The sequence below is a fragment of the Amblyraja radiata genome, chromosome 1 (assembly GCF_010909765.2).
Source record: "Amblyraja radiata isolate CabotCenter1 chromosome 1, sAmbRad1.1.pri, whole genome shotgun sequence".
NCBI classification, from domain to species: Eukaryota; Metazoa; Chordata; class Chondrichthyes; order Rajiformes; family Rajidae; genus Amblyraja; species Amblyraja radiata.
In genome coordinates this window covers 58,863,759-58,878,739 of record NC_045956.1, presented here as the reverse complement: position 1 = coordinate 58,878,739, position 14,981 = coordinate 58,863,759, and the positions used below count along the sequence as shown (strand labels likewise).

Below are 14,981 nucleotides of genomic sequence, written 5' to 3'. Positions count from 1 at the left end.
GCGCTGCTATAATATCTTTAACAATCGACTCAAGCATCTTTCCCACTACTGATGTAAGGCTAACTGGTCTATACTTCCCTGCTTTCTTTCTCCCTCCTTTCTTAAAGTTACATTAGTTCCCCTCCAGTCCACAGGAACTGATCCAGTCGAGAGAACACTGGAAAATGATCACCATTAGTTTAGGCATAGCATGGAAATATGCCCTTCAGCCCATCAAGTCCATTAAGTTCCACTTAAAGAAAGGGAACTTTGAGGGTATGAGACGTGAATTGGCCAAGATGGACTGGCAATTAATTCTAAAAGGGTTGACGGTGGATATGCAATGGAAGACATTTAAAGACTGCATGGATGAACTACAAAAATTGTTCATCCCAGTTTGGCAAAAGAATAAATCAGGGAAGGTAGTGCATCCGTGGATAACAAGGGAAATCAGGGATAGTATCAAAGCGAAGGATGATGCGTACAAATTAGCCAGAAAAAGCAGCATACCGGAGGACTGGGAGAATTTCAGAGACCAGCAGAGGAGGACAAAGGGCTTAATTAGGAAAGGAAAAATAGATTATGAAAGAAAACTGGCAGGGAACATAAAAACTGACTGCAAAAGTTTTTATAGATATGTGAAAAGAAAGAGATTAGTTAAAACAAATGTAGGTCCCTTGCAGTCAGAAACGGGTGAGTTGATCATGGGGAACAAGGAAATGGCGGACCAATTGAATAACTACTTTGGTTCCGTCTTCACTAAGGAAGACATAAATAATCTGCCGGAAATAGCAGGGGACCGCGGGTCAAAGGAGTTGGAGGAATTGAGTGAAATCCAGGTTAGCCGGGAAGTGGTGTTGGGTAAATTAAATGGATTAAAGGCCGATAAATCCCTAGGGCCAGATAGGCTGCATCCCAGAGTACTTAAGGAAGTAGCTCCAGAAATAGTGGATGCATTAGTAATAATCTTTCAAAACTCTTTAGATTCTGGAGTAGTTCCTGAGGATTGGCGGGTAGCAAACGTAACTCACTTTTTAAGAAGGGAGGGAGAGAGAAAACGGGGAATTACAGACCAGTTAGTCTAACATCGGTAGTGGGGAAACTGCTAGAGTCAGTTATTAAAGATGGGATAGCAGCACATTTGGAAAGTGGTGAAATCATTGGACAAAGTCAGCATGGATTTACAAAAGGTAAATCATGTCTGACGAATCTTATAGAATTTTTCGAGGATGTAACTAGTAGCGTGGATAGGGGAGAACCAGTGGATGTGGTGTATCTGGACTTCCAGAAGGCTTTTGACAAGGTCCCACATAAGAGATTAGTTTACAAACTTAAAGCACACGGCATTGGGGGTTCAGTATTGATGTGGATAGAGAACTGGCTGGCAAACAGGAAGCAAAGAGTAGGAGTAAACGGGTCCTTTTCACAATGGCAGGCAGTGACTAGTGGGGTACCGCAAGGCTCAGTGCTGGGACCCCAGCTATTTACAATATATATTAATGATCTGGATGAGGGAATTGAAGGCAATATCTCCAAGTTTGCGGATGACACTAAGCTGGGGGGCAGTGTTAGCTGTGAGGAGGATGCTAGGAGACTGCAAGGTGACTTGGATAGGCTGGGTGAGTGGGCAAATGTTTGGCAGATGCAGTATAATGTGAATAAATATGAGGTTATCCATTTTGGTGGCAAAAACAGGAAAGCAGACTATTATCTAAATGGTGGCCGACTAGGAAAAGGGGAGATGCAGCGAGACCTGGGTGTCATGGTACACCAGTCATTGAAAGTGGGCATGCAGGTGCAGCAGGCAGTGAAGAAAGCGAATGGTATGTTAGCTTTCATAGCAAAAGGATTTGAGTATAGGAGCAGGGAGGTTCTACTGCAGTTGTACAGGGTCTTGGTGAGACCACACCTGGAGTATTGCGTACAGTTTTGGTCTCCAAATCTGAGGAAGGACATTATTGCCATAGAGGGAGTGCAGAGAAGGTTCACCAGACTGATTCCTGGGATGTCAGGACTGTCTTATGAAGAAAGACTGGATAGACTTGGTTTATACTCTCTAGAATTTAGGAGATTGAGAGGGGATCTTATAGAAACTTACAAAATTCTTAAGGGGTTGGACAGGCTAGATGCAGGAAGATTGCTCCCGATGTTGGGGAAGTCCAGGACAAGGGGTCACAGCTTAAGGATAAGGGGGAAATCCTTTAAACCGAGATGAGAAGAACTTTTTTCACACAGAGAGTGGTGAATCTCTGGAACTCCCTGCCACAGAGGGTAGTCGAGGCCAGTTCATTGGCTATATTTAAGAGGGAGTTAGATGTGGCCCTTGTGGCTAAGGGGATCAGAGGGTATGGAGAGAAGGCAGGTACGGGATACTGAGTTGGATGATCAGCCATGATCATATTGAATGGCGGTGCAGGCTCGAAGGGCCGAATGGCCTACTCCTGCAGCTAATTTCTATGTTTCTATGTTTCTATGCCAACTATCGATCACCCGTTCACACTAGTTCAAAGTTAACCCACTTTTTCATCCACTCCCTGCACACTGGGAACAATTTAGTCAAGTCAAGTCAAGTTTATTCGTCACATACACATACGAGATGTGCAGTGAAATGAAAAGTGGCAATGCTCGCGGACTTTGTGCAAAAAAACAAACAAACAAACAACCAAACAAACTAAAAACAGAATGGAACAGAATCACATATTCTTTTACATATTACATATTGTGGACGGATGGAAAAAGGGAAAAAAAAACAACAAAAAAACAGCAATTAAAAAAAACCCAGTAGAGTGCTACAGTAAAGTTAGTCCCTAGTGAGATAGGAGTTTACAGTCCTAATGGCCTCTGGGAAGAAACTCCTTCTCAACTTCTCCGTTTTCACAGCATGGCAACGGAGGCGTTTGCCTGAACGTAGCAGCTGGAACAGTCCATTGCAGGGGTGGAAGGGGTCTCCCATGATCTTATTGGCTCTGGAGTTGCACCTCCTGATGTATAGTTCCTGCAGAGGGGCGAGTGAAGTTCCCATAGTGCGTTCGGCCGAACGCACTACTCTCTGCAGAGCCTTCTTTTCCTGCAGAGTAATTCCCAAACCAGATTGTAATGTTCCCGGACAAGATGCTTTCCACAGCTGCTGAGTAGAAGCACTGGAGGATCCTCGGAGACACTCTGAATTTCCCAATTGCCTGAGGTGGTAAAGGCGCTGCCTTGCCTTACTCACGAGTACAGAGGCCAATTAACCTGCAAACAAACCCACACGCCTTTGGGATGTGGGAGGAAACTGGATCACATGGCGGAAACCAACGTGGTCACGGGGATAACGTGCAAATTCCACACAGACAGCACCCGAACGCTGGGTCCCTGGTGCTGTGAGGCAGTAGCTCTACCAGCTGTGCCACTGTGCTACCATAGAGTAAACAATTAGTGGAGTCTTGGTGTTGAAGTGTAATAGACAGCTTTGACAAGTAAACCAGATGTTACATGGTGAGATAAGTAAGCAAAAACAAAATCTATATTGTACAAATAGGACATTTTAGAACCAAACTATAGCTGAGGTGATTATTTGTATCTGTACATGGAGAATTTCTATGACCTCCGCTATATTGTAGTTCATAACAGACTGAAAAGTCAATGACATTCTTGAAACAGTTAGAAAGTTTAGTTTAGTTTATTATTGTCACGTGTACCATGCATTCTATCCAGTCAGCGAAAAGGCTATACATGATTACAATCAAGCCGTCCACAGTGTAGAGAAACCGGAAGAAAGGAATAACGTTTAGTGCAAGATAAAGTCCAGTAAAGTCCAATAATAGATAGTCCCAGGGTCTCTAATGAGGTAGATGGGAGGTCAGGACTGCTCTCTAGTTGACAATAGGATGGTTCAGTTGCCTGATAACAACTGGGCAGAAGCTGTCTCGGAATCTGGAGGTGTGCGTTTTCATACCTCTGTATCACTTGCCTGATGGGAGATGCGAGAAGAAGGAATGTCCGGGATGAGACTCGTCTTTGATTATGCTGATGGCCTTGCCTAGGCAGCGTGAAGTGTAGATGAAGCTAATGGAAGGGGGGTTGGTTTGTGTGATGGTCTGGGTAACGTTTACAACTCTCAGCAATTTCTTGAGGTCTTGGATGGATCTTTTCCCAAACCATGCATCCTGATAAAATGCTTTGTATGGTTCATCTATAGATATTAGTAAGAGTCAGTATTATTCTGAAAGGCATGAATGTTGAATGTCACTAATGTGCTTTTGTAGACAAGAGAGAAACAAATAGATCTATTCAGCAATTGAAAAATGTGAGAAAAATAGTACGAATCCTGATATGACCTTTGAAGTATTTAACATAAGCTTCAATCTGAAATTGCCATTAGTTCAGAATTTTCCATAGCCCTAGACTACACATGATGAGACTCTTAGTGGAGATAGACACACATTGCTGGAGTAACTCAGCGGGTCAGGCAGCACGTCTGGAGAAAAGGAGTATGTGACATTTCTAGTCTGAACCCTTCATCAGACTCTCAGTGATTCCTTTAATTAGAAATACTGACAGTAAAAACACGTTTGAGAAAATGGCGGAAAAGTAAATGGACAAACTCACTTGGGGTTCAACATTGATCTTGTTTTTGAATGAACTCAGCTTCCATAGCTACCAGGGGTAACAAAATCCCAAACTGTCCATCCTCATTGGACCAAAGGGCCTGTTTCCATGCTGTAGAACTGCATGAGTCTGAGAGAGGGAGTGACTGAGGGTAGGGGAAAGGAGAGGGAGGGAGAGGTGAGTAAGGGATTGGGGGAAGGGAGGAGGAGAGGGGAAAGAAGAGGGAGGGTGAAGAGGAGGGGAGAGAGCGCTGGGGATGAAGAAAAATGAGCCGCGCCTCCGCAGTTGAGGGCTATGGGTGAGTGATGGAATATTGCGTAGGGGGAAGGTGTTACTTTGGGGGACCAGGCCTCCTGTGTGACAAGTGCGGGTCTCACTTAGTCTTGTACCTCTATAAAATCATCCCTTGGCCTCCTGCACTCCAACGAATAAATTAATAAATTCCTAGCTTGACAATCTCTCCCTAAACCTCAAGCCTTTGTGAATCTTCTCTGAAGGAGAAGAGTAAGGGAAATGTTCAGATGACATTTTGTGCCGTAACCCTTTCTCTGACCCTTTTCTGGCACCAGATTAATGAGCATTCCCACTATTGTATGTGCATCCTTTCTTAGGTAAAGCAAATGGAACAATACACAATGGTCCAGTCGCAGTCTCATCAAGACCCTACACAATTGCAACAATACGTCCTTAATCCTGGAATCAAAGACTCTTGCAATAAAGGCTACCATATAAATGGGCCTCTAAATCACTAGCCACAATGGCATTTTCCTGCCAAAAATAATAGAACTGAAATAAATCATCCACCTTGAAGACATAAAGTGCTGGAATAACTCATCAAATCAGGCAGCATCTCTGGAGAAAATGGATAGTTGACGTATTGAATTGGGTCCCTTCTTCAATCTGAAAATGGGTCTCGACCCGAAACGTCACCGATCCATTTCTTCAGAGATGCTGCTTGAGTTGCTCACGCATTTTTTGTCTTCTTTTGTGTAAAGTTTTGTGTGAACAGCTTCTTTATGTCTGTTATCAGGCTTCTGAATTGTTCTTTCAAATGCTAAGGTGCTGCCCAATTGTCCTCGACCTGTTTGCAGACATTGGGTTTTGTCTTTGAAATGCTATGCTACAATACTGAGAAAAATATTCTGCACTCTGTACCTTTCCCTGCACGCTACATGTTGTACTTGAGTTTGGCTCGATTCTAGTTATGTACAGCTTGATCTGATTCTGTTTGGATAGCATGTAATATAAAGCTTTTCACTGTACCTTGGTACATGTGACAATAATACATTTAAATCTAAATCTACAGGATTTCCACACCCAGAAAAGGTCACAGTGATGGTTGAAATGGAGGGGGTCAGAGGACAAGCAGCTTTCTGGAGCTGTTCAATACATTACTCTTCGAAAGTGTTTCCTTGCAAGTGGCAAGATTGCATGGTGAAAAGGCTTTTGGCACATTGGTCAGAGTACTGAGTATAGAGGTTAGGAGGTCATGTCGTTGCTTTATAATACATTGATGAGGTCACATTTAGAGTATGGTGTTCAGTTTGGGCCACCATGTTATAGGAAAGATGTTGTCAAGCTGGAAAGGGCGTAGAAAAGATTTATGAGGATGTTGCTAGGACTCGAGTCCATGAGCTATAGGGAAAGATTGAGCAGGCTAGGATTTTATTCCTTGGATTGCAGAGGATGAGGGGTTACAATTTAATTTATAATGATGATCTTGTAGAGGTATACAAGGTCATAAGGGGAATAATTTTGGTAAATACATGGGGTTTTTGCCCAAATTAGGAGAATTGAGAACCAGAAGACATAGGTTTAAGGTGAGGGGGGAAAGATTTAAAAGGAGCCTGAGGGGTAACTTTTTTACACAAAGGGCAGTTGGCACCTGGAACTAGCTGCAGGAGAAGATAGTTGAGGTAGGTACTATCACAACGTTTAAGAGACATTTAAACGGGTACGTGGATGGTTTAGGTTCAGAGATTATATCGACCAAATGCAGTCTAGGGCCTTGACCCGAAACATCACCCATTCCTTCTCTCCAGAGATGCTGACTGTCCTGCTGAGTTGCTCCAGCTTTTTGTGTCTATCTTCGTTTTAAAACAGCATCTGCAGTTCCTTCTTATGCAGACAGGTGGAACTTGTGAAGACGGGGCATGATAGTCGGCGTTGGCAAGTTGAGCCGAAGGGCCTGTTTCCATGCTGTATGACTCTATGTCTCCATGAATTATAGTCAATGGGCCCAGCACCAAATCCTGAAGCACACTATTAGTCACAGGCTTCAGTCCGAGAAGCAACCTTCCACCATTACCCTCAGCTTCCTTCCATTCAGCTATCTCTCCTTGGATCCAGGGCAGCCTGCCATGTTGAACTGTCGAATGCTTTACTGAAGTCCATATATACAACATCTACAGCTCTTCTCTCATCAACCGTTTTGCTCACATCTTGAAATATATATATATTTAGAACGTGGGGCAAAGCTGCGAGAATATCTAGGGGAATATGTCGAATACTGTCTCCCACCCCCACCTGACCGAAGCAAATTCCAGCTCAAGGGAGATGTGTTCAGGGACAAACCCATCATACCACAGGAGGGGAAAGCCTTTCACTTGAAAAGTAAACTCTTCGATCAAAGGCCCAGAAGCAGTTCTTATTCAGGATGAGAAGCTGGTAACATTTGCGTATTGAAACACTTAAGGGCCTGTCCCACGAGCATGCGACTCCATGCGGCAAGCGCGGCCTAAAGGGCCGGTCCCACCAGCATGTGCCTGCATACGGCAAGCGCGACCTAATGCGGTTCTGCGCGGCAACGTCCTGCCGGCCCGCAGCCACCTCGACGCCGTATGTCACGCGCGAACTTCCCACGGACTTCGATTGAACTTCATGTCACTCACTCGACCTCCGCGCGGCCCCCGCTTCTGGTTTGGTCGTGATTGCCGCATGCAGGCGCATGCTGGTGGGACCGGCCCTTTAGGTCGCGCTTGCCACATGGAGTCGCATGCTCGTGGGACAGGCCCTTTACCTCAGCAGAAGCCGGTCGATCCAGCTCGCAGTTTCATCGCTGACGGTCGATCCAGCTCGAGGTTTTCCAGGCGAGTGCCCTCGAGCTTGAAGGTCAAAGACAGTCTCTGAAAGGTCGCGTGTGGGAATAGCAGGGTAGACGATGGATCAAATGGCCTAATTCTGCTCCTACAATTTATGAACATGAACTAGAGGGCATAGCTTTAAGTTGAGACGGGGAAAGTTTTAAGGGGATGCTCAGGGCAAGTGTCTTTCACACAGAGGGTGGTGGGTGCCTACAATGTGCTATCGGGGTACTGGTGGAGGCAAATACAATCAGGGTGTTTGAGGTTTTTAGATGGACATATGATGCAAGGAATTGCTGACTTGGATCACATGCAGACAGAGGAGTTTAGTTTATCTCAGCATCAATGTCAGCACAGACAGTGTAGGGCTGAAGGGCCTGTTCCTGTGCTCCTATGATCTATGTTCTAGGTACAAACCAGGGCATGAAATGGTACTGGCAGGAATCTGGAATATTCTCAGAAGCAGACTTTAAGATGAGCTATGCAGGTGTGAAGAAACCCTGGCAAATTTGACACCTAAAACATCAGCATAGGTGAGCAGTGGATGGGCATGGCCTGTAGAGGTAGCCGCTGAGCCCGGCCTCTGCTCGTCCCCCGAGGACCGGAGAACCGGAGAAGAGGAGAAGAGGATGGAGGGAGATCCGGCGACGGCGGACACGAGGATCAAGGGCCAGTGGGAGAGTGAACCGGGGTCGTACCTTCCGCGCCCTCAAGGTTGGCTGTGGGAGACACCCCCGGGGCACAAAGGCTGAAGATGGCCGGGCGAGGAGAGGGACAACGGTTCAGATCCTGATGGAGGTAACGGCTGGAGACTCTGCAGCAGCCTGAGGCTCACCTGGATCGGGCAATGCTCCAGGAGAGAGAGAGAGCGTGTGGACCGGACTAGAGTTTGAAAATGCAGCAAAACTTGGCGACTCGTGCGTGCGGCCTCAGTGGACCAATTCTATACACTTGGTACTAATCAGGGATTGTGCTTAGGTATGGAGAGTCTTTACTGAATGGTATGCAAAAAAATGAATTTAATTGTACCTATGTACCTGTGACAATAAAATAACCATTTTACCATTGACTGACCATTGAATGTAACTGACAGGAACAGGAATAACTAATACCCCACATCACCAAAGTATTGTAGCCTCACAAACAATTACCAAGAGAAACAGTCACCATAGACAACAAAATGGGAACAAAATATTCTCTTACTCAAACAATGGAAACTTGCACACCATAAATAATGAACTGAAATAGATCATCCGAGTTATGGTTGGTTAATTAAAAAAATATAGAAAGAAGTAATGTGTAAAAATATGTGAAGGAACATGTCAGACAAGGAACTTCAGATTCTGGAGTCTTGAGCAGAAAATACACAGTGCTGGAGTAACTCAGTGGGTCAGGTAGCATCTGTGGAGGACGGATAGGCAACGTTTCAGGTCAGGAGCCTTCTTGAGACTAGAACGATCCTGACCCGAAACACCGCCTGTCTGTGTCCTCTACAGATGCTGCCTGATCTGCTGAGTTATTCCAGCACTGTTTATAGAGAACTATGTTGTTCCATGTGAGTGAACTACTTTGTGTTTGTGATAGTGAGAAACTCATTGGAGCACTTTATTCTGTATAAAGAGAGCACATCGACTGAACACATGGCCTGAGACTGGAAAAATGAGCCTGTTACAGAGCCAACGATTTCAGATTGGAAGTCCAATTAACAAACTTAATACTGCTCTGGGAAACAAATGGGATGCAATATGCATGCAGACCATTCTATGCAAAGACTTGATTTAAATTGCAACCATGTAACACAAACTAATCCTTTCATTAAACAAAACACAAGGCACAGATGCATGAAAGACTAACTGCAGTGATTCTGAGCATGATGCATATTATACACCATAGAATTAAGAACAAACTGAAAGATGCATAGAACAATTTGAAACATCAAGCAGTTGAAAACAGGGACCAAAGCATTAACGCACGACACTGCACAGACCTTGGACGTGACGGGCGAGGATCGAAGTCGGTGCGAGAGGAGAGGGAACTGGGGTCTGGTCGACTGTGCCTTCGAGATCGGCTGCAGTAGGCGCCCTTGAGGAACAAATGTGGATGGGCGAGGAATGGGACGTCGGTTCACAGGTCGATCCACACCACCTGCAACTGCATGAGGCTTGTCTGGAATGGTCACTGCTCATAACAACTATAGAGGGAATGGACTTTAAAAATGCACCAAAATATGGCACCTCTTGCATGCGGGAGCAGTGGACTATTTCTGTACACCTGCTAATTGGGGAGGTGCTTGGGTATGGCAATACTTTCTGCTCTGGGCCTCCTCCCCTGTCAGAGTGAGGTCAGACGCAAATTGGAGGAACAGCACCTCATATTTTGCTTGGGCAGCTTACAACCCAATGGTATTAATATTGATTTCTCTAACTTCAAGTAACCCTTGCTTTCACTCTCTCTCCGTCCCTCCATCACCCTAGTTCTCTGACTAGTTTCACGGTTCTCCTGGTTAACATTAGTGTCTCTATGCCTCATTATCATCTTCCTCTTAGCCAACAATCAACCATTCTACTTTTTTCTTGGCCATTGTCTGCTTTGATCTATCTTTTTCTCACAACCTTCCATATCTCTAGTTTCCCTCTCCCCTGACTCTCAGTTTGAAGAAGGGTCAACACCCGAAATGTCACCCATTCAATCTCTCCAGGGATGCTGCCTGACCTGCTGAGTTACTCTAACATTTTGTTTTTTATGAATGGCAATACTCTACTGGGCTTTGTAAGAAGAATTTCACCGTATGTTTGCACTTCAAACATAGAAACATAGAAAAATAGGTGCAGGAGTAGGGTTGGAGGGTTATGGTCTGAGCGCAGGTATATGGGACCATTCAGTATATGGGACTAGGGGAGATTATGTGTTCGGCACGGACTAGAAGGGTCGAGATGGCCTGTTTCCGTGCTGTAATTGTTATATGGTTATATGGTTATATGGTTATTCGGCCCTTTGAACCAGTACTGCCATTCAATATGATCATGGCTGATCATCTAAAATCAGTACCCCATTCCTGGTTTTTCCCCATAATCCCTTGATTCCTTTAGCCCTAAGAGCTAAATCTAACTCTCTTGAAAACATCCAGTGAATTGGCCACCACTGCCTTCTGTTCCACAGATTCACAACTCTCTAGGTGAAAAAGTTGTTTTCCTCATCTCAGTCCTAAATGGCCTACCCTTTATTCTTAAACTGTGACACATGGTTCTGGACTCCCCCAACATCGGGAACCTTTTTCTTGCATCTAGCCTGTCCAATCCATTAAGAATTTTGTATGAGTCTATAAGATCCCGACTCGTCCTTCTAAATTCCAGTGAATACAAGCCCAGTCGACCCATTCTTTCATCATATGTCAGTCCCACCATCCCGGGAATTAACCTGGTGAACCTACGTTGCACTCTCTCAATAGCAATAATGTCCTTCCTCAAACTAGGAGATCAAAATTGCACACAATACTCCAGGTGCGGTCTCACCAGGGTCCTGTACAACTGCAGTAGGACCTCCATGCTCCTAAACTCAAATCCTTTCGCAATGAAGGCCAACATACCATTAGCTGCCTGCTGTACCTGCATGCTTACTTTAAGTGACTGATGTACAAGCACACCCAGGTCTCGTTGCACCTCTGCTTTTCCTAATTTGACACCATTCAGATAATAAATGTACCATTGAGCCATTGAAGTATTGAGATTTTACATAGTGCAGTAAGTCATCTCTTGGTCCAAGTTGGCGTTTAGGTTCCTATTTCATCAAACCCATCAATACTCCTTGCCCCCCTGTGTATTTTCCTGACTTCCCTTTCTTTGCAATCTGCTTCAAACAGTCCCTATGGTAGCACATATCTCATCCACATTCATTTAGTAAAGAGGTCTCTCCTGAATATATGCTTGATTTATTACTGACAAACTCGTAATGGCCCTTAATGTTGGATTCCTTCATGAGTGGGAAAATCCTTCTCTCTACCCCACAAATTGGCCAGCCTCCAGTTTTCTTTGCTCGGAGGATGAATCCAGCCTGTTGTGCGATCCAATGTTAGAAACAGAAGTCTTTCAAAATGGATTCACATGTTTAGTTTAGTTTAGTTTAGTTTGGTTTAGTTTGGAGATACAGTGCGGAAACAGGCACTTCAGCCCACAGCGCCGACCAGCGACCCCCGTGCACTAGCACTATCCTACACTCTAGGGACAATTACAATTTTCACCAAAGCCAATTAACCTATAAACATGTATGTCTTTGGAGTGTGGGGTGAACCGGAGTCAACCGGGGAAAACCCACCTGTTCATGGGGAGAACGTACAAACTCCGTACAGACAGCACCCGTATTCAGGATCGAGCCCTGGTCTCTGGCGCTGAATCTACTGACGCGCCACTGTGCTGCCCCATTGTAAAGCAAAAAAATGTGGTAACCAATTTTCGCAGAGAAAATTCCCATGTAGTTGTTCCATTAGTGGGTTGGTTTAAAGGAAGGTTTACCTGCAAGATGCCTAGCAAGGAGAGGTTACACAGAGTTTGATTGTTTTCTCTGAAATGCCACAGGTCAACGGGAGACCCGATAGAAGTATATAAATCTATGAGAAGCACAGATAGGGTGGTCAGTCAGAATGTAATAGCCTGGAGGATATAACTTTAAGGTGAGTGGAGCAAAGTTTAAAGGAGAAGTGCGGGGAAAGTCTTTTACACAGAGGGCGGTGAGTGCCTGGAATGCCCTTCTGGAGGTGGTGGTGGAGGCAGATATGATCATGGCGTGAGGCTTTTAGATGGGAGCATGGATGGAATGGAGGGATTTGGATCATGTGCAGGCAGAGGAGATTTGTTTAAATTGGCATTCTGTCCAACATAGACTTAGACATAGATGGACGCAAAGTGCTGAAGTAAATCAGTGGGTCAGGCAACATTTCGGGAGAATGAGGTTGAATGAATTTTCGGGTCAGGACCCTTCTTCAGACATAAACATTGTGGGCCAAGGTGGTCACCAGGCTTCACATTACTTAAAAAATAAAATGCATTAATCAAATTAGGTGGTCAGGTGCTTAAACAGCTTAACCAGTTCAACAACACACCTTGGTATTGACACCACCACTTGCCACATCTTCCCATCTCCCCCCATGTCGGCCTTCCGCAAAGACCGCTCCCTCCATAACTCCCTTGTCAATTCTTCCCTTCCCTCCCGTACCACCCCCACCCCGGGCACTTTCCTTTGCAACCGCAAGAGATGCAACACTTGTCCCTTTACCTCCCCCCTCTACTCCATTCAAGGACCCAAGCAGTCGTTCCAGGTGCGACAGAGGTTCACCTGCATCTCCTCCAACCTCATCTATTGCATCCGCTGCTCTAGATGTCAGCTGATCTACATCGGTGAGACCAAGCGGAGGCTTGGCGATCGTTTCGCCGAACACCTCCGCTCGGTCCGCAATAACCAACCTGACCTCCCGGTAGCTCAGCACTTCAACTCCCCCTGCCATTCCCCATCCGACCTCTCTGTCCTGGGTCTCCTCCATGGCCAGAGCGAGAAACACAGGAAGTTGGAGGAACAGCACCTCATATTCCGCTTGGGGAGTCTGCATCCTGAGGGCATGAACATTGAATTCTCCCAATTTTGCTGGCCCTTGCTGTCTCCTCCCCTTCCTCAGCCCTCGGGCTGTCTCCTCCCATCCCCCAGCCGCTCCTCCTCCTCCTTTTTTCTTTCTTTTCCCCGCCCACCCACCCCCCCCCCCCCCCTCCCCCCACCCCCCATCAGTCTGAAGAAGGATTTTGGCCCGAAACATTGCCTATTTCCTTTGCTCCATAGATGCTGCTGCACCTGCTGAGTTTCTCCAGCATTTTTGTGTACCTTCGATTTTCCAGCAACTGCAGTTCCTTCTTAAACACTTGGTATTGACATTGTGTTGGCACAGACATTATGTGCTATTTTGTTCTCTCAGTTTAGTTTTCGAGACACAGCGTGGAAACGGACCCCTCGACCTACCGAGTCCACGCCAAGGAGTGATCACCCCCTACACTAACACTGCCCTACTTTGAGCATACATGGATTGTTTTCTCTGGAATATTCGGAAACCATCACCATTCTTTGTGTAAAAAAAGTTACCCTTCAATTTCTTATTAAATCTTTCCCTCCTCACCCTAAACCAATGTCCATGGTTTTTGATTCCCGTACTCTGGGCAAAAGTCCCTGTGCATTTACAGGATCTATTCCTCTCATGATTGTTTACACCTCTATAAGACCACTCCTCATCCTCCTGCTCCAAGCAATTCCTGCCTTTTCTACATCATTGTTTGGTGCATTGAGCTCTTGATTTAAATTTTGTTGGAGTTTTGAGATGGTTGTAATAAGTGTTCTGATGAAATATCGACAGAAACATTATATTTGATAAATGTGATGGCAATACGATGTATGTGGAGGGGAATAGTCTGCTGTGTGCAAGGCTTAATCTCTTTTATAGATTTTATAATTGGGAAAGAATATTATAACTTGATGTACTCACTGGGGCTGCCTCCATCTCCAAAGAAAGTGCATTCATTTTGCACTGGATCAAAGCAACCCAAAATACTTCACGATCGACAAATTACTTTGGGGACACTGTTTCCTTTGTTTATATTAACAGCACGGCATTCAATTTTGTGCACAGCAAATGAGATGGAAAACTAATTTATCTCTTTTTGGTTATGTTGAACGACAGATGAATATTGGCCGGGGTGACTGCAGAACTCTTTGCCCTTCACTGAAATCATCGTCTGTTTACCATCAGAGCTGGGAAAATAGAGGATAGACATTGGTCTTCAGAGTTGTCCTGGAATCGAGAGACTGAGGGGGTACAAGTGCATAGTTCACTGAAAGTGCGGCACAGGTTGAAGAGGGTGACAAAGAAAGAGTTTGTCATGCTCGCCTTCATCGATCAGGGAACTGAGTACAATAGATGGGACCGACACAAAATGCTGGAGTAACTCAGTGAATCAGGCAGCATCTCTGAAGAAAAAGGATGGGTGACCCTGAAGTCTGAAGAAGGGTCCCGACCCGAAACATCACCCATCCTTTTTCTCCAGAGAAGCTGCCTGTCTTGCTGAGTTACTCCAGCACTTTCGAAAGTAGGTGCAGGAGTAGGCCATTCGGCCATTCGAGCCAGCACTGCCATTCAAAATGATCATGGCTGATCATCCAGAATCAGTACCCCGTCCCTCCTTTTTCCCCATATCCCTTGATTCCGTTAGTCCAAAGAGCTAAATCTAACTCTCTCTTGAATACATCCAGTGAACTGGCCTCCACTGCCTTCTGTGGTGGAGAATTCCACAAATTCAC

The 14,981-nt window shown here is 45.3% G+C and overlaps 1 protein-coding gene across 2 annotated transcripts in view; it reads right to left on the bottom strand.

The window, feature by feature from the left end:
• Window positions 1-14,981, bottom strand: part of grid2 (glutamate ionotropic receptor delta type subunit 2) — a 938,240-nt gene that overhangs the window by 339,638 nt on the left and 583,621 nt on the right. The gene's annotated exons all lie outside the window — the stretch shown is intronic.